The 26,355-nt window shown below is 35.1% G+C and overlaps 1 protein-coding gene and 1 pseudogene across 2 annotated transcripts in view; one reads left to right on the top strand and one right to left on the bottom strand.

The window, feature by feature from the left end:
• EYS (eyes shut homolog) overlaps window positions 1–26,355 on the bottom strand; it is a 1,673,869-nt gene that overhangs the window by 1,232,989 nt on the left and 414,525 nt on the right. The gene's annotated exons all lie outside the window — the stretch shown is intronic.
• LOC105748684 (phytanoyl-CoA dioxygenase, peroxisomal-like) lies at window positions 398–25,355 on the top strand (annotated as a pseudogene).

Below are 26,355 nucleotides of genomic sequence, written 5' to 3'. Positions count from 1 at the left end.
TCCGTGTAAGCAGGGGTGGGTCCTGTGGCCCACTGATGGATTTCCTAATGGTGGAAACTCTCTGTGCCCTTCAAGGTCAGCAGGGGCAGGTTCTGGGGCTCACTGATGCAATTCCTAGTGGCAGAGCTGTCCATGCCCTTCCAGTTAGTGGGAGTAGGACCTGGTGTCTGCCCACGAGTTTGGAAGAGGCATCCAGTGCCTGCCTCTGGAGCCCAAGATGGTGACAGCAACTCACACCTGCCCCCAGAGCTCCTGTAGGTGGTGTCCTGTTGCCTGGGAGTGCTCACAATGGTAGAATTTCTTATGGTGGTCCCGCCCCTCTCCTTGTGCGCCTCCCAATAATGGTGCTTTGCTTCCTGGTGGGCCCAGGCTTCTTCCTAGTACGCCCTCTGTTGCCATGGGCCGACCTCTTCAGGTTGCTTCTGCAGCTAACCCTGGTTCTCTCCCTGGGAGTAAACTTCGGAGTCTGAGCTTCAGCCCCCGACTGCCACCCATACCGACAGTGGGGTGTCTTAGGTTGGGAAGCACAGGGTGGCAGTGCCGACCGTCTGTGCAGGTTACTCTCGGCTTTGCCCTCCACAAACCGGTTGCTGTTCTCCCCTTTTTTAGACTCTGAGACTCACCCTCTGTCCGTCTAATTTATTCGCTGGTGAGGAGTCTTCCCAGGGTACAGGAACCTTTCCTCCTTCACAACTTCCTCCCTGGGGCACAGGCCCTGTCCTGATTTCTTCTTTTTCTATTTTGTTTTGTCCAATCCAGTTACATGGAGGTTTTCTTGTCTTTTCAGATGTCTGAGGTCTTCTGTCAGTGCTCAGTAGCTGTTCTGTATGAATCGTTCCACTTGTAGATGTTTTTTCAATGTTTCGGTGGAAGATGGTGAACTCTGCTTCCTACTTCTCCACCATCTTGCTCCTGCCCTTCTTTATCACTATTATTGAAGATTCTTAATAAAGATACTTTTAAAAATATAGGAAATTAAATATACGTCATTGGGAGTTTAAATATTTTTAAAAGTCCAATTTTCCTTAGTGAGATATTAAATAAGATTTTCAAAAATAATATGTATTTATGTAAATTGTAAATTAATTTTTACTTCCACAATTTAATTTGAAAGCAATTATGATCTTTAACATCCTTCTGATTTCTTTTCCCTAAAAGAAATTAATACTTTTTTATAATGAAATTATTATGCAGTATTCTTTATTCATTAAAGTATCTCAACATTTTCAATTGATTTCATTAAACTATTAGATATTTTATGGCTTTGTTTTGTTATTAATAAAATGTGTCAATTTTAAAACTCATGTTAAATTATAATAATTATAGTTACTTTTATTTCCCTTCCACTGGGATTATTCAAATATGATCATTTTTATTCAACATTTATTGATAAAATATTTTATATTTGGTAAGGTGAATATTGGAAATTTTCTATTACAGTGGCTAGTACTAGCAAACAAATCACCAAAATATACACTTTTGTTCTTGAGTGGATGCAAAGAATTATAAAGTTAGCTTTTGTCCCTAAGACGCAAGGGCATGGAACGTTTATACTAATAACGTTAATAACATTTGAGCTCATAAAAATTAATTCTACATAGAACCATTTGTCCTCATATTCAAGAGTAATAAATGAATGTTATTAAATCACATTGTCATAATATTAATAAAGAGAAACAAAAAAATATAAGTTTTTTAAAATTCCACAAATATTTACTGAATGCGTATGATATGACTGGTATTCTAGGTGTTTGTGATTATTTAGTGAACAAAACAAACAAAATATCTCCACTTGAATATTTGCCTAAACAATTACTATAGTGTTCATATAGATACATCATTCTATTGACCATAAAATAACATAAAAATATCTATTGTCTGTAGGTCTTTTTGCATAAAATGTATGTTACAGATCATGTAAGGAAATAAATTGATATATTTTTATAAAATGGCTGATGGCTTAGCCATCATTGAATGGCTCAGCATACATTGAAGAGTAATAGGATAAATACAGATCATTCAAACTTTTGATTCTTAATTTTAAATGAGGAAGGTAAAATTAAGGGACAAAACATACCTCAAAAAGGTGAATTCTCTAAGTCTAAATTACTCACAACTACCCATGAGTTTCATACAATTTATTAAAGTTTATCACTAACTTTTTCCACATTTATATTATTACCAAGTCTCTTTCGAAGTATTTTGGCAATTGCATTGATTTTATATGCAACTTGACTGCTTGATTTTTGAAAGATTGTTTGAACAGGAATAATTTTAAGACACACACACACATATATATTCACACACACACACATAAATAGAACCATTTCTAGAGTAGAACATATGTTATATATTAGATTTGTATAGATTGTGAAGCAATTTATGGCTTAGCATTTGTTGCTGAAAGTTCTGTCCTCTTTAAAAATCTGGGACTTCATATAGTAATTTGTAGTCTACTGGCTGCTAAAAATTTGTGTGTGTGTGTGTGTGTGTGTGTGTGTGTGCACGCGCGCACGTGCACGTGTGTCTGTTTTGAAAATAATTCATTCAAAATGCTTTTTTTAGGAGTTTCCTTTTTTTATTTTTTTAACTAGGTTGAGAAATGGGTACAAACTGCCAAGGAATTTTATTCAATCTGGTCAACAGAAAGTTACTTAATGTTTCCCTTAGGGAAAAGACAGAATTAATAATATCTTATAAAGCAGAATTTATTCTGGGTTTTTGCTTCATTATTTACCTAGAAAAGTATCCAGAAAATGGAAGGGATGATTCATTTTTCCAATATGTTAATAGTTTGATAGATTACTTCTAGCTGTGAGAAACTAGACTCCAAACTTGTTTGTTACTATGTTCTGTCAAAATCCAGCAAACAGAACTATGGGATTTCTCTTAGGCTTTGTCAAATGTTCAACATACCTGATGTTTTATTTCAGGAATGAAATACAGCATATTCTCTTTAAACTGCCAAGCCTTGGAACTAACACCATTAATAAGAGTGACTTTAGAATGTAAAGTCAAATATCCATTCCTCTTTATGTGAGGATACAGAGGTCATGCGGTCACTTTGCTAGTGAAGACAAGCACCTATGACAATGTGCGCTCCCTTGGGAGGCTCCAGGAAGAACCTGCTTCCTTGGCCCCTTCCGTCACCTTTAAAGTCAACAGTGTAACTTCGTGCTTCCATCCTTACACAGCCTCCTTCTGTTTTCAAATATCTGTTTCTCACTTCCTTTTGGAAGTGTATTTGTGATTTCATTTAGGGCCCATCCAAATAATCTAGGATAACCACCTCCTCTCAAGACCATTACTTTAATCACTTATGAAAAGTCCCTGTTACCCTGTTATAAAGTAACTCTCACAGTTCCAGGGATTAAGTCCTGGATCTCTTCAGTCTGCCTACTGTCCATCTGTCTACCCTCTGGCATTCTGTACACAAAGCTAGACCTCTGGTGAACACATCAAAAACAAAACCTGGTTTTCAAATTAAATTCCATTACATTCTACATTTCATTCTATTAATCTATTAAATTATTCTCATTTTTCCTTAGATATTTATTTATAGTCAGCTACCACTACCATACAACAGGGTTATTACGTTTAGCATCAGTTATGGCATTTATTTTCTATTTAATCTATGTCTCGGACCACATTCATTCCTACTTCATAAGACCCAGAGTAACCTTTCTAAAAATCAAACAATCATTTTACTCAGCTCTGAATAAGACCCTGTTAGCTGCTACCACTCATGGGACAAAATCTAAACTCTATGTTTTGGAATAAATTGTCCTTTCTAGTCTGACACCAAAACTCCATTCTCTTTTTTTACCACTGCTCAACTTTCCACCCAGTATACCAGGCACTCCAACTACACTGAGAATTACCACCATTATAAATGTGCACTGTAAAATTAACTCTAATTCTCTGCTTGGCAAGCTCCTATGCATCCCTCAAGAAGAAGCTAAGCTTCATGAAGATGTTTTTGTTTGTTTGTTTCTTTCTTTCCCTTCTGCAATGCAGGAGCAATGGCTGCTCCATCTTTGGGTCTCTACACTCATTCATATCTCTGTTGTATCTCTTGTTGTGTGTTATTAACTTTTTAAAATTATCACTCTATCTCTTCAATGTGAATTTGGGCGTGTGGAAAGTACTGTGCCCAGCTCATCTCTGCATACCCAGAGTCTAGAGCTTGGCAGGAAGCACAGACTCCCCAAAGGTGATTAGCTGAAGGAACGAGGCCTTAAGAGCAAGTGAGAAAACTACTGCCCATAAAAACAGCCTAATGATGAGCTCTCTCCCTCTCCTCAAGATGCTGCGGTGCTTTCAACTAGATCTCTCCCAGAAATAGTCACTGACTGAACATGAAATTAACTTCTATTTCTGTTTTTTTAAAATATAGATTTTTACTCCTTATTTCCCACAGAAAAATTTTAAAAATATATAAAACATCTGCTGAAACACACATTTGACTAAGGTTTGCTTGACTGGAATTTTTAAACTACCTACTGATACAGTTGTTATATCAATTTTCCACAGCCTTGCCAACTATGGAGATTTTATATTTTCAAAACCTACTTTTCTTAAAAGAGTATGCTGCTAATGCTTGTTATTATTTCAAAATATAGTTATATGACTTTTTCCATTCACACATTAAATAAAGGAACATGTTTGCAGATTTCTCTAATTTTAAAACTTCTGTATACTGACTTAAATATAACTCTTTCAATCAATCTGTTTTTTCTTAATTGAAGTATAGTTGATTTACAATGTTGTGTTAGTTTCTTGTGTACAACAAAGTGATTCATATATATATGTATATATGAATATATATACATATATATATTCTTTTTCATATTCTTTTCCATTATGGTTTATTGTAGAATATTGAATATTGTTCCCTGTGCTATGCAGTAGGACCTTGCTGTTTATCCATTCTGTATATAATAGTTTTCATCTGCTAGTCCCAGAAACAGACTCACAGACATAGAGAATTTCTGGTTTTGAATTATCGTTATCAATGAGAGAGAAAGAGGGTGCCTGCTTGCTTTGCACAGAGGCATGAAACAGTATTTTTTCCTAGAAAATAAAGTAAAATAATCACATCAGCTAGGTCACCTAGGCTACTCAATTTAGCTTCTCACATTCTACTTACTAAAGGCTGGGTTGCTTGGTTAATGTTTATTTACCTTACTGGTCAGCCCCCGGGGCTGTTGCTGTGGATGCTGTAATGGACCACCCAGAGTCCCCTTCCTCTCTGAAGCCCTCCTCTAACCCTTGCTTCCAGGTGATAATCTACAGCTGGGTCCTTCCCTAGGCTTTGTCCTTTCCTGATGAGAGCTGCTTTGGCCAATGTTGTGTCACACCGTCCAACCGCCAAGCCATCCCACATCCAATTACTGTTTATACAGAGGTACAAGACCAAGTCTCTTGGCCTTCATTCGAGACATCTCTGAAGGGCACCCCAGCTTGAGTGCTTTCTGTGGGATTGCCTAAGATCTCGGCTACAGCATCACAGCTCAGCTTGTCTTTCTGTCCATTTCTCTTTCCTTTACTCCCTCACAGATATTGCTCCCAGAAGATTTCACAACAAACTCTCTACATGAAAAATCTCATCTCTTAAACAGTTTCCTGTGCAGTCCCATCTAAAAGAGGTAGAGCCAAAGTGGTTTAGCACGTGGACTGAAAAATGGCATTTTGGAGCTGACTGTGAGTCACCTGGAGAAAAAGGACTGTGGTGGCTGTAGGTGTAGTGTGAATGAACCCAGAACCCAGTGCAGTAGTGCAAGTATTCTGTAAGATGTTACAGAAAAACCTGAAGGAAATTTTTGGACAATCCAATACTATCCCTCCCTTTGTTGGAAGATGACACCAAGATCACTGTCTTGCAAGATAACATGCACCTGCACTCCACTAGGACTTAGCCCCGCCTAGCTGGAGGTGTCAAGATCACATGACAAGACTTCCAGACCACATCTTCCTTCACATAGAGGTCACTGGCCTAGCCCCACACTTACAGAGGCAGTGAAAAGTATAGACAATTGTACCAACAGTGGATCCTCAAAGGACTAGTGAAGTCTCACCTTGGCACCACTCAGTTTGGGACTCTGTGACTTTCGTAAAGAAGCTATTTGCATAGGAATGCAATATATGTTGACTATGAATGGTAATGTTAAGTATTCCAGATCTTCTGTGTAATTACTTTATAGTCAAAGCCCACTTTCCCAATTCACCTCTAATTTACATGAATCAAAATTAAATGAGTGATTGAGAAGAACTGCAGATTGAAAAATCTGTAGACATTTTAATTACTAAATATTTTTCTTATATCACATATCATTTAAAAACATGATATTATGGGCTTCCCTTGTGGCGCAGTGGTTGAGAGTCCACCTGCCGATGCAAGGGACACGGGTTCGTGCCCCAGTCCAGGAAGATCCCACATGCCGTGGAGCGACTGGGCCTGTGAGCCATGGCTGCTGAGCCTGCGCGTCCGGAGCCTGTGCTCCACAATGGGAGAGGCCACAACAATGAGAGGCCCACGTACCGAAAGAAAAGAAAACAAAAACAAAAAACACATGATATTATGCAATAAATATGGATCAGATTTCACTACTATTTCATGCTGCTACTATATATGTCTATGTATTAGTATATACATATATGTATATATGTATATAATAGTATATATTTTATATATAGTATATACTATATGCTGCCATAAATACATGTATATATGTTTGTGTACCTATAAATATATATATAGTTATAGTTATAGTTATTTTCATAAGAGGCAAGAGTAGTTAGGTTTGAAAACTCAGTTTTCTTTGACAAAATACACCTGTGGGAAGCTCAGCCTTTTGTAAAACACGAGTATAGAAGGCATCTTGTTCAGTCAATTAACAGATACTTACTGACACCCTTCCACATTCTAAGCACCAGGCACACAGTAATCAATAAGGGAGAAAGGGTCTCTCAGATCACAATATCATCAGGCTCACAATCTGCTAGGAAGACAATGAGAAGGAGGAAAACACACACACATACACACATATGTACACACATACATGTGCACACACACACACACACACACACACACACACACACACACTGTGTATAAAATCACCAGAGTCTGTGCCATGAGGAGATATAACAGCTGGTCCCGAGAGTGTTACAACACATATTTAACAAAAACAAATAATTTAGCTTGGTGGGTTAGGTGATATTTTTTTAATCACATTTTATGGTAAAGAGTTTTTCTGTGTGTGTGTGTGCGTATGTAAGAGTCCTGAGGGAAGGGCCAGCATACTGCTTACCATTCTACCTTCAATTCAGAGCATAACATTTTAAGCTTTGATTATATTTGAATCAGCGTACAAGCTGATCTTGCAAATAAACCAAAAGCAATTGGTTTTGATGTCAGCAAATGATGTCAGCAATTCATGAAACATTTATCAACTGAAGTCAGTGCTAGCTTCTGCCCTAGGTCTTGAAGACTCAAACTGTATACTAAAGTATGATTGCAGAAACCAAATGATGAATATTTATTTCCCAATATTACCTAAATTGTTTTCATAAATATGCACCTTGTTTTTCATTTTTTTAATGAGCTTTACTATCATTTCCAGGTGAAAGTGATAAAATGCCCTTTTGTCTAAATATGAATATATAAAATTAAAATATAGGATAGAATAAAATATATTAAAAAATTCCTCTTTTCTTCTCAAAACCACATCAAGTTTTATATAACTAAAATGTAGGGAACAAACATACGTTGAGAAAAGTATATTAACAGTAGCATGAAAAAGCATTTTGCATTTAATTACATCATCAAATTAAATATATGAGCGTTTTAAGTAGTCATAAGAATTCATATGTACATTAACACAATATTTAGGTTTTTAAAAATACTTATGTAGATTAAAAAAAATAGCCTTAAGGAACTGCCAGAGACATTGATTCAGAAATTGTATAGGCAGCCTAAGCAACAGAAAGAAATCCTGGCTAAGTTAACCAAAGGAAAGAAAACATATGACAAGAGAGAATTTATTTAAAGATTATTAGGAGGACTTACATAAAGTAAAGGAAAACAAAAGCTGCATAATGTAAAATTCAAGGCAACTCCTATGATCTCAAAAGGTTAACTTTGGTGGCTTGATCTAATCACCTGAGGTACTTGTTAAAAATGACAGATTCCTGGGCCCCAGCCCAGAAATACCAAATCAAAATACCTGGAGATGACCTCTGAGAATCTGCTTTTCAACACCATTATGAATGGTACTTATGCTCTTTATTATTTATCATTAGAGTGACTCTGCTCCAATATGCTGTTTTTCTATAAAAGTCAAATATTTCTGGGAGAAAAATCTTCCCCTAACCTGCAAAACAATCTATACACTCTTTTTTTCTTATACATATTGCATTCTACTCTAAATTGCTATTATTTATATGAACATAATTTTCTCTCACTTTTCCCATAATTTATAAGTGTATTGAGGTCAGCAATATTATCTTTTTAGTCTATGTATATCTCACAGTACAAAGAATGAAGACTTTTAACATATAAGTCCTTAAAAAAATATTAATTGAATTGAATGAAATTAACTTCCCATATAAGGGTGATAGCTTTGTGGGTAAGAATACTTTGTTGAATGGATATTTTGGTGTGTGTGTGGCTCTAAAATTTTTTAAATTAATCATATTTTATATGTAGTAGTGTGTATATGTCAATCCCAATCTCCCAATTTATCCCTCCCCCCACCTTCTCCTCCCCCACCATAACCATAAGTTTGTTTTCTGTACCTGTGACTCTATTTCTGTTTTGTAAATAAGTTTATTTGTACCATTCTTTCCACATATATATATAAAATAGATAACTAATAATGAACTACTGTGTAGCACAGGGAACTCTACTCAACACTCTGTAATAACCTAAGTGGGAAAAGAATCTAAAAAAGAGTGGATATATGTATATGTATAACTGATTTATGTTGTACAGCAGAAACTAACATAGCATTGTAAATCTATAATAAAATTAAAAAAAATAATAATTCTAAAGGCTCTTAGTCCATTTTATGTAAGAGAAAAAATATATGGCAGGCTAATAGTTAAACTCACTTGAAACCACATTTTCTCAAAGAATAAAAGGCAGAATCAATGATTTTTGTCTCTCATATATATTTAGTAAAATATACTAAGTCCCTAAATCTTTTTACTTCTCTGAAAATGGCATTTGAGATTGATTGGGTTGGGAACTGCACACATTTTATTATTATTTATCTGCTTACCCTGTCATCTATCTGAGAATTTCTAAGGCTGATTAAAAAATTTACTGTTTATTGGTTTATTGAATAAGACATAATAATAATAATTTTGTTTCCAACAATGCCCATCTGTATTAGTTTGCATGCAAAAATCAGCTTTCCTTACAAAAGAGTGCATGATTATAAATAATGTTTAATTCAGGACTCAAAGCAACAATTTATCCTCTCTGTGAAATAAGGAGTATTTCCCAAGAGGAAAGACCTCTGGTTATTCCGAAAATGTATGTGTCTACAACATATGAGATGGAGACATCTCTTAGGATATTTTTTTTGTTTTAAAAAGTTTTTCTTTCTCTATTGCAATTCCAACTTCCCCATATATATCACATTCACATAAATAATTGTCCTTTAAAACTAATAAATCCCTGAAGAAGAACTGACTGTTAACAAATGGTCATTTACTGAAAGCATAGCTAAAGTGGATGTTGCATATAAATGAAGGGTTGTTAAGATCAGAGAGGTCACATAGTAAATTTCTGTACCTTTTATAAACTCCTAAAAATCCCTCCTTTTGATTTTCCTACTTCATAAAATTTCCTTCAATTTACTAAGCAAAGCATAATCATTCAGTAATACTTATACTGAAAATAGATTTTATGTTAAAGAAATATAACTTAGAGCCAAATATTGTATTAAAATTTGGAGAATATTTGTATGCTATTATAATTTTTATAAATGGTTTGATAAAACTTTTTAAGCTATATTTTAAGTAATAACTATAGATTAATTATTGCATTAAGTTCAAGTAACATTTTTAAATAAACTACTTAAAGTGAAAATCGTATTTGACTATCTTTATACTTATTATTTGCTTTTAAATGCATGCATTATAGTGAAACACGTGCGTTTTAAAATAAAAAGGAAAAGAACTAAGAATACAAATAATTATTGCTGAAAACCAGGTGGCGATGTAAAGAATCTGTCAGATTAGACATGTTCAGTTATATTTCACGGTTGCTTTTTGGGAAACATTTCTTGTCAGTAGTTTAAAAATCAGTATGTGATGAATATAAAATACAGTATGCTCAAAGTGGAATGGCTTATAAATTTATACTATTAGCCTATTTCATAATGCAAAGACCTATTTTTAGCATAACCATCTTGTCAACTAATATTTACTATATGTTATGAGATCCATCTCCATTCATGTAGAGAGAAAAGAGAGGTATGATTCTGTCTCAAATGTGTTTCAATAATTTTATGAAGCAGCCAATGTGAAATTAAAATGAGATGGAAATAAATTTCCCAAAATATGTAAATAAAACTATATTTGCATATTAATTAATATTACAAGTGCTAAAATCATGGTAAATCTGGCAGGATGACTTAGGAAAATTAGGTGACTATCTCCTATGGAAAAGAAGAGAAATCACAGTCGCTTTCCTAATGACATCTAATAGTGTAAAACTAATTGGGAAATACATTACACTTAGTACTATTTTTCTTTGTTTTGGGGAGCTAAGAATTTAAAAGGAGAGTTCATAAATATGGGATGTTTCTCAGGCCTTGCCTGGGAAAGATTGAGGTGAATCTATCCCATTAGAGTTAATCAAAGGTCCTAGGAAAGCACTTACTTTAAAACATATAGAAGTGAGGAGAGCTCACTATGGACAATATTTGGTAGCAAAGAATCCAGGCTTTCCCCACTGTGGTGTCCCAGATGAGAATATTACTCAGAAGCAGGAAAGCAAATTTGAATCAGGACGTACCCAGAGGAAAAAATTCAAGGTCAAACCCACTGTGGTTGGAACAAGAAGTTCAAAATCCTAGATGACACAAAAGCTTGATGGCTGTACTTTTCAAACTTTAGTGAGATTAGAATTTTGTGGAAAGCTTGTTAAGGTTTTTGGGCCTCACTGCAGAGTTTCTGATCCAATAGATGTGAGATGAGGCTTGAGAATTTGCATTTCCAAAACTTCTCTGGTTAAAGAAACACATTTTGTCTTATAGGATCTTAAGACCTTATCATTAAAGAAAAGAATAGAAATAAAAGTAAAAGCAGTGTATCTTCCACAATTGAGGTAGATGCCCTACCAGAAAAACAAACCACCACAACAAAAAACACCACCAAGTTTTGGAGACCTGAAGCAAAGAAAGCTAAGATGTGAAACTAATTATTTAGAACAAGCTTAAAGATGGACATTGGCTTCAGCTGGGAGGTTTTCCAAGTTTCCAGAGGCAACAAGATCAGGGCATGGATCCTGGAAGCATCTGACTATAAGTTAAGAGTGAGGGGAAAAAGCAAAGATCAGTTGTTGACAGGTAGGTCCTGTCAATTATACCAGTGACAGAGTAGAATATGTTAAGGGGGATAAAGAAAATTAAATAACCCATGAGGACCAACGTCAAGGTCAAAAAGTTGAGCAAAATACTTATTGTATATATATATATATATATATATATATATATATCAAAATGACTCCTTTTGATATGCAATAAAAATATGTTTAAGCAATATAGTCACATGAACAATGAAGGATATTTTCAAAGATATATAGTTACCTAGATTAATTAACAAACATGCATTACAATTTTGAGAATTGTAAGCTGCCATTCTTGGGCCATCGCAAGTTATTTTCCATATAAGATGAAGTCAACACCATTGTGGGCATTCCTTGAGATGTCACTATTTAAGAGCCATGCAGTCCTCGGGGACACCACCAAACACTATGGTCCCAGGTAATCGTATATAATAGAACACATGTCAAGTAAAACGAATGACACATTTTGTTTCCATTGTTTTTGGTTTTGCCAATCAAGAAAAAAAATACAGACAGGATATCTACCCTGTAAGGGGCAGTAACAGAAAATGTACTACAAGCTTATTCTTTCCCTCCACATAAAATACGGCAATGCTAAATTTTATTATTATTTCCATGTGCTACAGTAATGTCCAATGATTATGGAAAAATGATCTTAGTTTAAATCCCACCCTACTCCCTCAAGGCACTAAAAATAGTGCAGAAAAATTTCAGAGGAGCCAAGTTAAAACTAGGTCATAAACAGAATATGTGGCTGTTTCATGAAATAGCCCAGAATGTGTGATAAGGATGATCATATTTTTAAATTAATCTTTAGCCTCAAGATAATTCTCCAGAATGCCACAATAAATATATAATATATTCCTTTATATGCTGTATTTTTATGGTACATTATTAATGAAACATGAATTATTAAATATGTATTTTAATAATTAGTGGCTGAATTCATATCACAGCATGTCTGATGGTAACAAATATAGTTGTTTTTATGCAGCTGCATTAATGCATGTATTTTAATGTGTCCCTATCTCTTTTACGTTAAAGAGTGATGTAAGTTTATATGTGACATATGCTTTGTTAAGTTTTATGAATTAGACAATATAAGAATATCAAGAGGAAAAGTAGACTCAAGATCATTAGCAATGTCAAATTGAATGGGAGAAAGCATTTTAAAGTTTTATAAAACTAATGACTTCTCAATAGGCCTAAGGCTTTAATAGATGGGATATAGTTTCTAGTCTTCAATTTCATTAAAATGTACCTGGAAAATGGTCCATTTGAGTGAGTTAAGACAAAAATTTCTTGACGTTCATGATACCCTTAATTTAGAATGAGAATAGGTCTTGAAAGAGCATAGGGCTTTACAGATAGGTACAGCTCTCACTGTAAAAACAGGAAAACTCAGACCCAGGTAATTTAAGAGATGCCATACTTTGTCCATAGAATCAAATCAAAAAGGTTTGATTAGTGAATCAGTAACTACAGAATTGCCCTAAGGTCACAAAGCCAGTATTTCTGAGCAAATACTCCATATGTACTGAATTTCAGAACACAGATCTTTCTACTGTGCTCAGCTGACTAATTCAGAGCTTAATTTTCCTCCTTTTTTAATTCATCCCTTCAGCACATAACTATTGAGCATTTGTTTTAATCCAGGTGGTGTAGCAGGCTCTGTAGATTCAAAGATGACTGATTAATGACCCTGGCTCTCAGGAAGCTTGTGTGGGGAAATAGGACAGGTAAGCTCCCTGCATTAGAATGCAGTGTGGCAGAGCAAAGAAGAACTAAATGCAAGGAAAAGAAAAAACTTTAGTCAGACTTTGTCAAACTTCTATTCAAAGTCCTTCATTGATTCTCCTCCTCTTTCAGAGTAAAAAAATGGAGTCTTTGTGAGAACCTGCTAGGTCTGTGGTCATCTGCCTCCATTCCTTCTTTCTGAATCATCAACTCTCAACCAACCTTTCTCACTCTAGCCACACTCATCTCCCTTATTTCTTGCCGACCCAAACATGCTCTTCCTTGGAGAATCTGACACCTGCTGTTCCCTTCACCTTGAGCACTCTCCCAAGATCATCCATATGGCTCCCTCCCTCACTCACTTTTTTCAGCTCTTTACTTCAATATCTCCTTTTACTTTTCCTGATCACCTCACAAAAATAGCAATTACTTCCATATTCTACCCATATATTTCCTCATATTGCTCAGGAAACTGTAGCACAGAAAAATGACATAATTAGACCAAAGTTACAGTTTATAGGTGGTTGAGCCACAATTTGAACACAGCAGTCTGGCTTCAGTCCTGAGATCTCAGCTACTTTATTTTACTGCCTCAATAGTAGTGGAATCCAAAGAAATGGAAGAAATATTGCTGACCATTTTTAAAGGGATACTCTCAAGAAGGTTTCCTCTTGGGCTAGAAGAGAGTGATGGGATGTGTCATGGAGTAAAGAGGGCATTATAAGTGACAGATGAAGGAGAGAGCTTGCCCTGCCAAAGCTGTTGTCAGATGGTACCAGCTGCAGTGACTCCAAAGAATTACAACAACAAATAAATCACTTCACTCTAGTAAGAGGTACCTTGTTAAACCAGATAATCATAGATTTTAGGAATATCAGCCACAGTAGTACCTGTAGCAAAAAAAGGGGAGCAGAGAAGACCAAGCCAGCAGCACTATCTCCCCTTTCTCTCTGCAGGGTTTACGTAATTAGTGAGTGTAGTTGAAATGTAAATATAAGGATTTAAGAAGCACAACTCATGTTATACTTTTTCTATCTTTGATTACGTACCACCATATGGTATCTTTTTCATCTTGGTCAGTTCTTAAAATCAAGTATTTTCACAAATTGAAATTAGAAGCTGACTCAGATGACTATGCCAAAATTCAACAATTAAAAATAGGTGATGGCACATTGAATTACACTGCACTCATGAGTCAATTATAATAAATTTAAAATAAACAAACATTTCAGATTAATAATAAACAATATAACATTTTAAATTATTTTTATTTACTGTATTATATTTTTATTGATATTTCGTGTACATGTTTTTATAATTGTATTAGTGGAATAAGTCATGTAGCATGTAATTTACGAATAATTCATATTTTAGAAAAATGTGAACAAAATATTTTATTTATTAGGGAATCAAAATCAAAGAGGTTTGGAGACTGTTTACAAAAGTTTGACCCAATAGTGCCATGGATATCCATTGTCATTGAATTCAACCACTATGGATATATACAGAAAATTTTAAAATGATTTTGAAGAGTTTTTAAAAACTTAATTTTATTAAATATTAATAACCTAAAGTAGATATCATTATTTAGAGTTAATGGTAGATGTCTTAGAAAATGTATAAACATAATTTATACAAAAATTTTCCAACCATTTCATTGCAATGAATTTATACTTAATAAATTAGAATTTTACAGCAAAACCCCAGATGTAATTATTAATAATGTATAACCTTTAAAATAATGTATAATAAATAACGTATAATAATAATTAATGTTAATATAATAATAATAACTAATTAAAATATGTTTGTATGTGATTTACATAGAATTTTTATTTTTCAGCTCTTTGTTAACAAGATCTAAATATATTTAGGAAGTGTTTTTTAAAAAATCCTTGTAATGCTTGTCAGTACCAGAGAAATGGCTGTCAAGCATAGATCTATTAAATAAATAGATATCATATTATGAACTTCATGTCAGTTTTACTTTTCCTTCACATTGATATTCTGGATCCTTTAAAAGATAAATTATTCATACTACACCTCATCTTTTGATATACTTGCAGAGTATAACTACACAGGAATTAGCTCTGAAAGAGGTCATCTACGGGCCAAATGTCAACAGGAATCTTTGCTGCCTACACAGAATAAGGTACACTGTGAAGTAAGAGAGACTTACTTATCTGAACCTGTTTCAGCAGAGTGTACTTTTTCTCTAGTGAAAACATAAAAGAAGATAGATCACTGCATTATGTCAATTAGTCTATTCATTCTTCAGCATGAATATAAGAAATGAGGAAGCATATGAGCTACTTGTGTCAGGATAAGCAGATAGATAATAAATACATACACACTCATTTGAGTCTACTACAACACTAAAGTTCCCACACTATGCACAAAAATTGTGCTCAGAAAAGTACATTAAAAGGATAAGATGAAAAAAATTGCTGGCCACAAAATTTAAATCATTATTTAAAAGATATTGTGATTCTACTACGAAACCTGTTTAAAGATTCCACCCTTTATTCTTTCCCCTGTAGTTTCATTAATGAGGTTACTGTAAAATGGACATGCTGATTTTCTACCAGGAAAAGAACATTTTCTTTGTTATTGTTTCTAAGGTTTTTATTTATGTAAGGGTAACTTCCACAGCTTGGGTCTTGGTGGAAAAATAACCTGTAGCCCAGCCTTTAAATGGAGAGCTCATAAATCCCTGGAACAGAGGAAGATCAGTTTGGAACAAGCTTTCACTATTTTGTAGGGTTCAGACACCAGCACTGTAGACGTTTGGTGGAGGCCATCAGGTACTAGTAAACTGAGAAAGCACCAAAGGGGAACAGTGTCTAAAGCACGGAGAGGTCACCAACTCCAGGAAGGCTTTCTATGTCACAACTGGCCTGGACTTACCAAATACCCTGGTTATTCAAAAGAAGATGGACATTCTGATTCAAATATGCCATTTTCCTGATATTAAATTTGGAAGGTAATTCAAACATAAACCATTACAGAACAACTACCAGAACCCAACTACAGTCTTCTCAGGACAGATTTAGTCCCTAGGCCTCCACACAAACCACCCTTCTTCTTACTCTTTCAGGGATGGAGAAGAGATGACCCCATTCTGGACTAATTATCCCACTGGATGACTTATCTTCTAAAGGAGTAGATAAGTTATTGAATGATCAATTGAAAACTAAAATATATGAGACAGTATTTTCCATATAGTTTTCTGGAACAGAATATACTGGTTATGGCTCTTTTAGTAATAAAATTCAAAATAACTTTTTAAAAAAATTGCTGTTTTTTTCCTATTTTTCTAAACTGTCTTCAAAAAATGTGCAATAATTTTGCAATTGGATTTTAATGTTATTAAAGTGTTACTTAGAGAATTTCAAAAGGTAGCTCAGCACTCTGTATAGTAATCAATCTCAGTATACAAGAAAAATAAGACCATGGAATTATTTGAAAACAAAAAAAAATTAGCTAGTATAAATAATTGTTAGATAAGACATAACTTTAAATTGGAAAATATATAATTTCTTATAAACTTATTTACAATGTATTTATGACATTTTGCACAGTAAAGAAATCTGAACTACCTCTGCATCTTACACTGCAGCCCAGGGTCTCTTTTGCTGGTGGGCTTCTCCCTCTGATGTAATCCAGGTTTTAGTGTCATTTGTCCCTCCAGCCCACCCCCACCAACCCACTCCAATTGTAAGAAAACAAGTTTCTGCTAGCAGAAATGTTTCTTTCCTAGCTTCTGGAAATTTCAAGTTTTCAAGAATTTTTCAGATTCTCTCTCCCTTTAACAAAGAAATGATAAACTATTTGTAAAATTCATGGGATCTATAACTCTTGATCAAGATCAGAAAATGAATATATATTGGTTCCTCCCTTTACATCACATTTATTAATTTTCTGGTATAGCTTTTGCATTTATGTGACAAGGAGTATCTCCTGTTTTATGACTACACAGATATAGGACAGTCCTTGTATAAACTGGTCCAGTAGGTAGCAGTTAGACTGATGCAATCACAGGTCATCATTGAGAGCAAAAGCAGATGGCCACTAAAGACTGCTTTTGTCAAAACATCACCAGGAGCCTGTCAAAAGGTCTTAACCCACAGAAATATTATGACTTTGCTTAGGGCTAGAACTTCTCCTCTTCTGTCTGCCTGTTAATTGCATGAACAAGAAGTAACAAATGATTTTCAGGTCTGACTAATTAAGCCCCTCAGTAAGCACCTCAGGCTCTGGCCCCACTTGTTTGGTTAAGTCACCAGTCTGGAGAAATGGGGAGATGCCCTCCTTATTTAATTCCTGCCTTTTATGGTTCTCTGCTCCCCTCCAAATCTAAGCAGTTCTAGAAGAATTTACTTGGAACAATTTTGTCTTCTTTTATCTAAATTAAGTCAAACTTTTTATCTAAGGAGGAATAAAAAAACAAACATTTTTTTTTTCTACAGGAACATCTCAATAGGCATATATAATGATTGATACATAACTTGCTCTACAATAAGATCTGATTGTATTAGGGTTTTACAGACATCTATACATAAATCATAACAACACTGATTATAGTTTGGTTTTGAATTTTGATTTGCATGAGTTATTCATTCGTTTCCCCTTAGAGACAATAATAAGGGCCAAATTACAATTGGACAATTATGTAACAAATTGAAAATGTTTTTCTACATTATATTCCCTTGGATTTGTATAGTCTTAATTTTAATATTGTTTTAGATTTGGTTCAAATTCATTTATTTTTAAAAGTGTTTAGTTTGTCTTAGGATGCCAAAATATACTTAAAAGTCAGACCAAAGAGTTAGTGTATTTGTGGATATATTTATTACAATTCATCACACAAAATTTAAGAAAAGAAATTGAGAGGACACATGAAAGAAATCCATTGATTAGCTAGTTAGATTGGCAAATTTTAAGAAAAAAAATTTCCTCTCTCTGTGTCCACTAGAACACAGTAAGAACAAACTCCCTGGTGGCTTAAGTGCAGTAATTGGTACCACTTCAGAGTGACCAGGGGCTCATATCCTTAGGAAATGTTTTCAAAATCTTTGGATTTTTTGATGTTTGACGATCAGTATATTATTCCAATCCTCAGTAATGAAAAAGAAGCCATGGGGCAGTTACTTTTCTCTTAGGAATTTTTCTTATTAAATTGAGGGGTTTGTAATTAAAATTAATTTCTTTAGGTAAATTTTGAGTTTATTAAAATATATTTATAGCTGGATTAAAATACAATACCTTAAAACCTTTTCCCATTATAAAACTCATTCACTCTTACGTGTATACAGAACATTTAATAAAATATCTTAAAACCCAAATTTTGAGAAATTTTACACTTCAAAATTTAAATTTAACTTATTTAGTAAGAACGCACCTTCAATAAATAGCTCTAGTATTCAAGCTTTAATTTGTATAAATACATTTTTATGTATTTATGTTATCACCTTGGGTAATTTCTGGATTGAAGTCATTCACTTGACATACTCCCAGTCATCTGAAGAATGAAAATTGGACTTCAAAAATCTGTGGCAAGGCAATAAATCCCTGCTTTAAGAAGTGAGGGACAGCAATGTCCTCTGAATTTTTCCTCTTAGACTCCTCTCACCTCATGATACTACAACTAACTCTCACTTGTCTCTCAGTGCCTATCGCTAGACTCCTCCTTAATTTTCCATGCCATTCCAGTAATGCTTTTCATGCTCCGTGACCTGGCTGATTCTGATTCAGCCCATCTCTCTCTTACCAAATGTAAAATAGCATACTAAGTTCTAAAATGCATTGTACGACAATTACAGGGTTATATCTCACTCCAGTCACTATAGCCATTAAAGGAGTTTGCCAGCTGAGTATCCCACCAAAGAGGAAAGCTGTCAATTTTTATAAGATTGTGAATGTTTTCCATACTACGTTTCTGGTTCAGAAGTAAATTATTCTCTAGTAACCTGCTTGTAAGCCTAGGAACTGACGTTCCTGTGTTCCATTACCTCTCTTACGTCCAGGGCACTTGTACCCAGATGCTGTGAGTTTCTCTTACTGCAACTACTGATGAAATGACTGTATCTTTTCTTACCAATATTCCCTCTACAGCTCTGGTTCTCTGTCAAGCTTTAGCAAGAACAAGTGAACAGCAGTTCTCAGTCTGCTCCAGGCTGCTTATAAAATTAAAGGTCCAATTTACATCACATAGGATTTGTATCTGAAGCTCCCATTCAAATCTTGGAAGAAAATCTCAGTTGGGTAGCAAGAGGTTGGCTTCACACTCTCAAACTCCAAGTACCCTGCAAATATCAAATCATAATTTAGTAGAAACTGTGTACAGTCATCCCTCGGTATCCTCCAGGGATTGGTTCCAGGACTCCTGAGGATATCAAAATCCTTGGTTGCTCAAGTCTCTTATATAAGAGGGTGTAGTATTTTCATATACCCTACACACATCCTTCTGTCTATTTTAAATCCTATGTAGATTACTTATAATACCTAATACAATGAAAATGCTAGGTAAATAGTTATAAATACTAAACGCTATGTAAATGGTTGTCATTGGGAGGCAAATTCAAGTTTTGCTTTCTGGAACTTTCTGGAATTTTCCTTTCTGAATATTTTGTCTCTTAACTGGTCAGCCTACTCTTTCCAAACCAATGTCATCTAACAGCCACTCCTTTGATGACTAGGGCCTTTGGACTTGCTTGTCAAAACCAGCTAAGATTACTTTTTCCATAGAAAGTTTCCACTTGAGAGAGAAAGCAATGATTAGCGTCCTAAGTCTCTACTTTAATCCTAAATTTACTTTTTATTATTCTAGCTCTACATTCTTTTCAGTTCCAGTTAATCTGCAGATAAGAAACTGGCGCTTTAATTTTAGTCTCTGGCTGCATTACCTGTGAACAGCCCATTCCCTGAAAGGGTCTGTCCTCTGAGCGCTGGCTTCCATCCAGGTGAGCACAGGCTGGATGCTGAGTACTGCTCGGGCCAGGCAGCCCAGTGACCACCAGAAGCCTCTGTTTATGCACTATGGCTCTGCATGTGAATCTTCTGTGATATACTTTAAAAACACAAAGCCTAACACCTCGTTCCTATTTACTTAATTAGAATCCCCAGGAAGTGAGTCCCAATTAGCAGGTATTTTCAGAAATGGTACAGGTGATTGTGGTGTGTTATGAAGTCTCTGAAATACTGATTTGATCTCAGGATTCTCATCCTTTTTAGTTTTGTGAGTCCTGTGGGCAACTGAACTCAGGCTCTGATATTTACAGAGGCTCAGCGAGGTCTAGAAGAGAAGGAAAATACGGGAGATGCACGGGATCTGCAGACCATTCTAACTCTGCTTTACATCACAGTGTGACCATGAGAAACCTGGTTTATTTCCAAGAGGCTTGTGTTTTTCTTTGTAAAATACATCTTCTATGATATACTGGTAAACTATAAAAGCAGTCCTAGAAAGGCACACCACAGCACAGAAAATAGTGGGATCTACATTTTCTGACATGCAATTAGGCCTTGATTATATATATATTTTAAGAGTGACAGGATCAGTAATAACACTCTAGACCTATATGTCTGTATATATGTTCATATACTCATTCACACTTACATCTATGTCAATCACATGGGATTCTCTTGAGTTTTTGTTCCAGATTATTTTTAAGTATAGAAGATGGATTTTTCATCTTAGTCTTTTAAGTGTAGCACTTAGATGACAGGAGATCTTCTTTCTCTGAGAGGGCAGAGAAGGCCAGCAACTAAATCAGGGGAACTAACCTGGAAGGCTGTGGCACTAAAATTTAGGTGGAGTTAGCCAGATTAAAGGCTTGATGTCTGAAGAGAGACAGATGTCTGAAGAGAGACAGGTGGGCATGTTCTGCTTTGTGTCCATCAGATGCAGAGCATTTCATCAGAAATGTACCAATCTCACATCAAGTCTTAAAGGATTGCCCAAGAATCCCAGCAGCCTGAGATCATGTAGAATAAAAGCTATCAGCAGTTGCCAAATCCACAGAATCTTGGGATGAGTACAGACTCTATGAGATTCTTGTGTGTGTGTGTACGTAATATGCTTTATATGTATTTCTTTAAAACTTGTATCAGAGTATAGTTGATTTACAATGTTGTGTTAGTTTCGGGTGTACAGCAAAGTAAATCAATTATACATATATTCACTCATTTTTGTTTAAGATTCTTTTCCCATATAGGCCATTACAGAGTAGTGAGTAGATTTCCCTTTGCTATACAGTAGGTCCTTGTCAGTTAACTTTTCTATACATAGTAGTGTGTATATGTCAATCCCAATCTCCTAATTCATCCCCCCTCTTACATGATATTGCTTATATGTGGAATCTAAACAATTCCACATATAAAAGGGTACAAATGAACTTATTTACAAAACAGGAGTAGAGTCACAGATGTGGAAATCTATGGGATTCTTAGTCTATGAGAAATCTAAAATAAGCTAAAGAGATAGAGATAAAGACCTGCCAATTCAATTCATTCATCTATCCTTTATTTTCTCTGTCTCTCCCTCTCTCTCATCCTCTCTCTCTCCCTTCCTCCTTCCTTTCCTCCCTGTCTCTCTCTTTTTCTGCAGCCACAATTAAATCCTCCCACTCCTCCGCAGAATAAAAAAATATGGTTTATATTTGTTAATTGCTTTATACGTGGCAGGCAATGTGTTAAGTATTTTACATTCAGTATCTTATTTTATCTTTATAACAATCCTGCAAAGTAACTGTTATTAATATGTGCATTATTATAATGAGCTAAGTGAGGCTTAGAAAGGATAAGTGACTTGTTTGAGGTGGCACAGCTAGGAAGGGAAGCTGTGGGCCTCAAAGGCCTGTCCCCTATGTGCAAGCAACCTTTGGTTGTGAAAGGCATGCTGCACAACCTGACCCATTATAATCGAGAAAATGCAAAGACCGCTCTCTGTTTTTCTTAACAAAAGCTTTTCATCAGTTTACATAAAGAAGCTATTTATCTGCTAGCTGTAATTAATCTTTATGTATTATAACCAAGACAAGTTCATATATGAAGTAGTTAACCTGGGCTCCAGAACTTGATGCTGGAAACCTCTTGCTATCTGTTTAAATCAGGATGGTTGGCAAATGGCTAAAGAACAAAGACATATTCTCTTTTGTGTGTATGCACTGACATGTGTATGCACATTTGTGCACATGCTTGTTTCCACATATACATATCCACTCTCTTATTCAAAATTTCCTACACTCTTCACAATTGATAAACTCCTCACAGACAAATGGGGGATTGGGATGACACAGAGTTAGAACACAATGGAGCTCTTCATTGATGGAGATGAAGGATTTACAGTTCTTTGGTCACTGCTCTTGTCAGTTAATAATATACTGTTAAGTCAACCTGTTCTTCTGAAGGAAGATGTGTGTTTTTTCTCTTATTATCTTAAAAACAGTATCTGAACACAACATGAAAGCTTTCTAAAAAATAGTTTTATATAGACTCAACCACTTAAAAATGGCATCCATGTAAATGGTAGAAAGAATATTTTTTAGGAAAAAAAAATAAATTACTGTGTAACTATTCACTAAATTCTCAGAAATAAATTGTGAAGCCCAGAATTGAGTCCTAGTTATAGTGACGTAAATACAACAAACAATAATATAAAAGTACAATGCTGGTATTGAAATACTTTGACGCTTAACCTGTCTGATAATGCTCTGAAAATAAACCTATTTATTGATGTGTTTTGGCTAATGTTGGCAATGGAAATTGTATTCAACCAATTCTAAATCATTTTTTAAAGTGGACTATTTCTAGGAACTGTGAACTGTCCACTTTTACCGGAGACTCTGAAAATGAAAAATTTCTCTCCAATTAGTTACATTGTTAGACAACAGTTATGAAATTCACACTGCTCCACAGATTTCTAAACCTCAAAACTCAACCATCTGTAAAATTCACTTCTCTGTAATGAATCTTGGAATAAGAAAGAAGGAAAAATATGTCTGAGCTTCCAAAGTAGATATCATAAGTCCAAAGTATTAAAGCTCATGTATTTCTTTACTCAGGTGGATCAACAAATCTTTTCTAGGATCCATTTGTTTTTACTTTGCATATAATCCTAACAAATTTGGTTATGTGTTTCACTACCATGACAGACTGAAAACAACAGATTAGAGATGAAGAAATGGGGTGCTTCAGACAGACATATTAGCTGATCAAAATTGACAATTGAGGGGAAAACATTGAAAGAATTATACAATCATCAGATGAATGAACTAAAATTCTATATTCCTCTTGGATTATACAAGGAAAACAATTCTATAATCTACCATATTGTAGAAAGGAAAGAAAACTGACACCCATCACATTGAACCACTTTCCTAAATGTAATGTTAAATTATTCTCAATAAATTCTTAGACTAAAATCTGTGTAATGAAAAGTAAAGATCTGGGTAACAAATTTTTTAGGCAAATCTTATTCTACATAAACAAAAGTAGGCTGTTTGGAATGGACATACCCAAAGGACTTCATTTTGTGTCACCTAATCACTACAGTGCCATTTTTAACCATGAGTTTGGTTGTTAGCTGATGCATCATGATTTAGATTAAACTTTTTTGCTATATATTCATTACTGAAGGCCTTGTAACTAATCAATTTAATCAAAAGACTTAATTGAATTTGAGGATCACATTAAAATCAATTAGCCATTGATTATTTTTTAATGCTCTCAAAATGATTTGAAGCATTATATCCAGCCTTTATGAAAAGTTATTTCATTCACAAATTTTCTGATTAGCAAATGTCAATACATAAAGAGATTGACACTTCACTGTTATTGCAAGTGAGGCGAAAACAGTATATTATTATGTGCTTCAGAAAAGAACTGGTATGAAAAAGTTAGATTTATTCCCTTTGTCTTAAAAACAAAAGCACTGAAGCCTCTCTAGCCTCAGGGAGGCGGGGCCACTCTCAGAGTTAAGTGGGGCCAAGGCCCAGCCACCGGTGTTCCCCAAAGGCCACGGACAAGGACCACCCCTCCCCTGTCTGCATATCTTGTTGTGATACCTCGGCACCGCCAAGCCGAGGCCATCATAGCTCACCCCACTTCAGGGGCTGTTTTTCCTGCCAGTTTCCATAGTCAACAATTCCAGTATACTCGTGAAAATAAAGTTCTAAGCCTAGAACAGAGAAGTTTATGAAGAAAATGGGTTTCTTGTCATTAAAAATTTGGTTACTGATGCTGATATTCAACACTTGAGGGATGAGTTTGACAGAATCTGCAAAAAGGTGAAACCACTGGGATTGATGGTGATGAAAGATGAGACCATTGCAAAATCACAGTATATGCCAAGTGAGAAAGTGACTACCAAGGTCCAAGATTTCCAAGAAGATAAGGAACTCTTCAGGTATTGCACCCTCCCTGAAATTCTGAAATATGTGGAGTGCTTCACTGGACCCAATGTTATGGCCATGCATGCAATGCTGATAAACAAACCTCCAGACTCAGGCAGAAGACATCCCGTCCGTCACCTTTTGCACAAGGATCTGCACTATTTCCCCTAAGACCCAACAATAGCATCTTTTGTGCCTGGAAGGCCATGGAGAACATTGACCGGAGCAATGGCTGCCTGGTTGTGCTCCCAGGGACACACAAAGATCCCTTGAAACCACACGATTATTCCCACTGAGAGGGAGGGTTTAACATCATATTCCACGGGGTCCAAGACTATGACAGAAATAATACCCGGGTGCACATCATGAAGGAGAAGAGAGACACCATTTTCTTTCATCCTTTGCTTGTCCATGAATCTGGTTCAGAACAAAAGTCAAGGATTCCAGAAGGCAATTTCCCACCATTTCGCGGATGCCAACCACCACGACATCAATGTTAATGGCACCAATCAAGAAAACATTGGAAAGGAAGTCTTAGGGTTAGTCAGTAAATCTATGGAGTGAAAGACGTCAGCCTGAAGGATGTTTGGGAATTTCGAGCGCACATCGTGATAGGAGAATCAACCTTTGAAATAGCCCTTTGCTAGAACTCTTTTAAAGAAAACCAAGATAGAATAAGGTGTCGGAGAAAAATGTTTTCTCAATGAGATGAGATAATCTTCTCTATTCACTTGTTAATAAAATCAAAGTGCACGGATCCAGTACTTAATTGCATAGGGGTAATTTTGCAGTAAGGTGGGGTGGCTTTAATGGATGTAAAAACAGTTAAAGTGAAATATTACTGTTTTAAGGAAAACTTGGGGTTGGAACTAATAAAAGTGATGTATAATTGAAAACAAAACAAACAAACAAACAAAACACCCCAAAAGACAAAAGCACTGAAACAGATGGAATAATCCAAAAGAGAAATCATACATTAAATGTAAGATGCAATGAAATATGCTGCTAAAAACACAGGGGATAAATCTCTCGTTTTTTTTCAGACTGTCCTTTATTGCTCATATAAGGTGCTAAACTGTGAGTTATCAGTACACATGAAATAGTAACCTCTGTGCTCCACCCCAAATACCAGAAAAGTTTAGAGCTGGAAAGTGCCATCTGGATACCTAGTCTAGTGATTCTCGATAATTTGTGATTCCTTGTGATTTTCAAAATCACAAGGAATCACAAATTATCCAGGTGTCTGGATTCAGCAGCTGAATCAGAATTTTAAGCAATTGTTCCCTGGTTAAGAACAATTGAGTCCAATTCTGTCATTTGATTGAAGAAACTGATAACCCAACTAAAAAGTCCAGTAATAGATACTTGCTTATATATATTCTGATACTTAAATAAAATGGAGAACTATATTGCCTTTAAATTTGTTTCCATATATAGTGAATTTGAGGAATGTTCTAATACTTCTTAATTTTATGGATCTAATAAGTTAAGTGGCTTGTGGTAAATCATAGAAAATACATGTCAAAGCTAGACAATCTCCAAACTTCCTCTTTACTCTTTAAATTACCAAAAACTTGCAAGATATTTAACCTAATAAAGTTTAAAAATGAACAAGAAAAAAACTCATTATTTGGAAGTTTAATAATT

Source organism: Orcinus orca, chromosome 12 (assembly GCF_937001465.1).
Source record: "Orcinus orca chromosome 12, mOrcOrc1.1, whole genome shotgun sequence".
Classification (NCBI taxonomy): domain Eukaryota; kingdom Metazoa; phylum Chordata; class Mammalia; order Artiodactyla; family Delphinidae; genus Orcinus; species Orcinus orca.
This window is presented reverse-complemented; position numbering and strand designations above follow the sequence as displayed.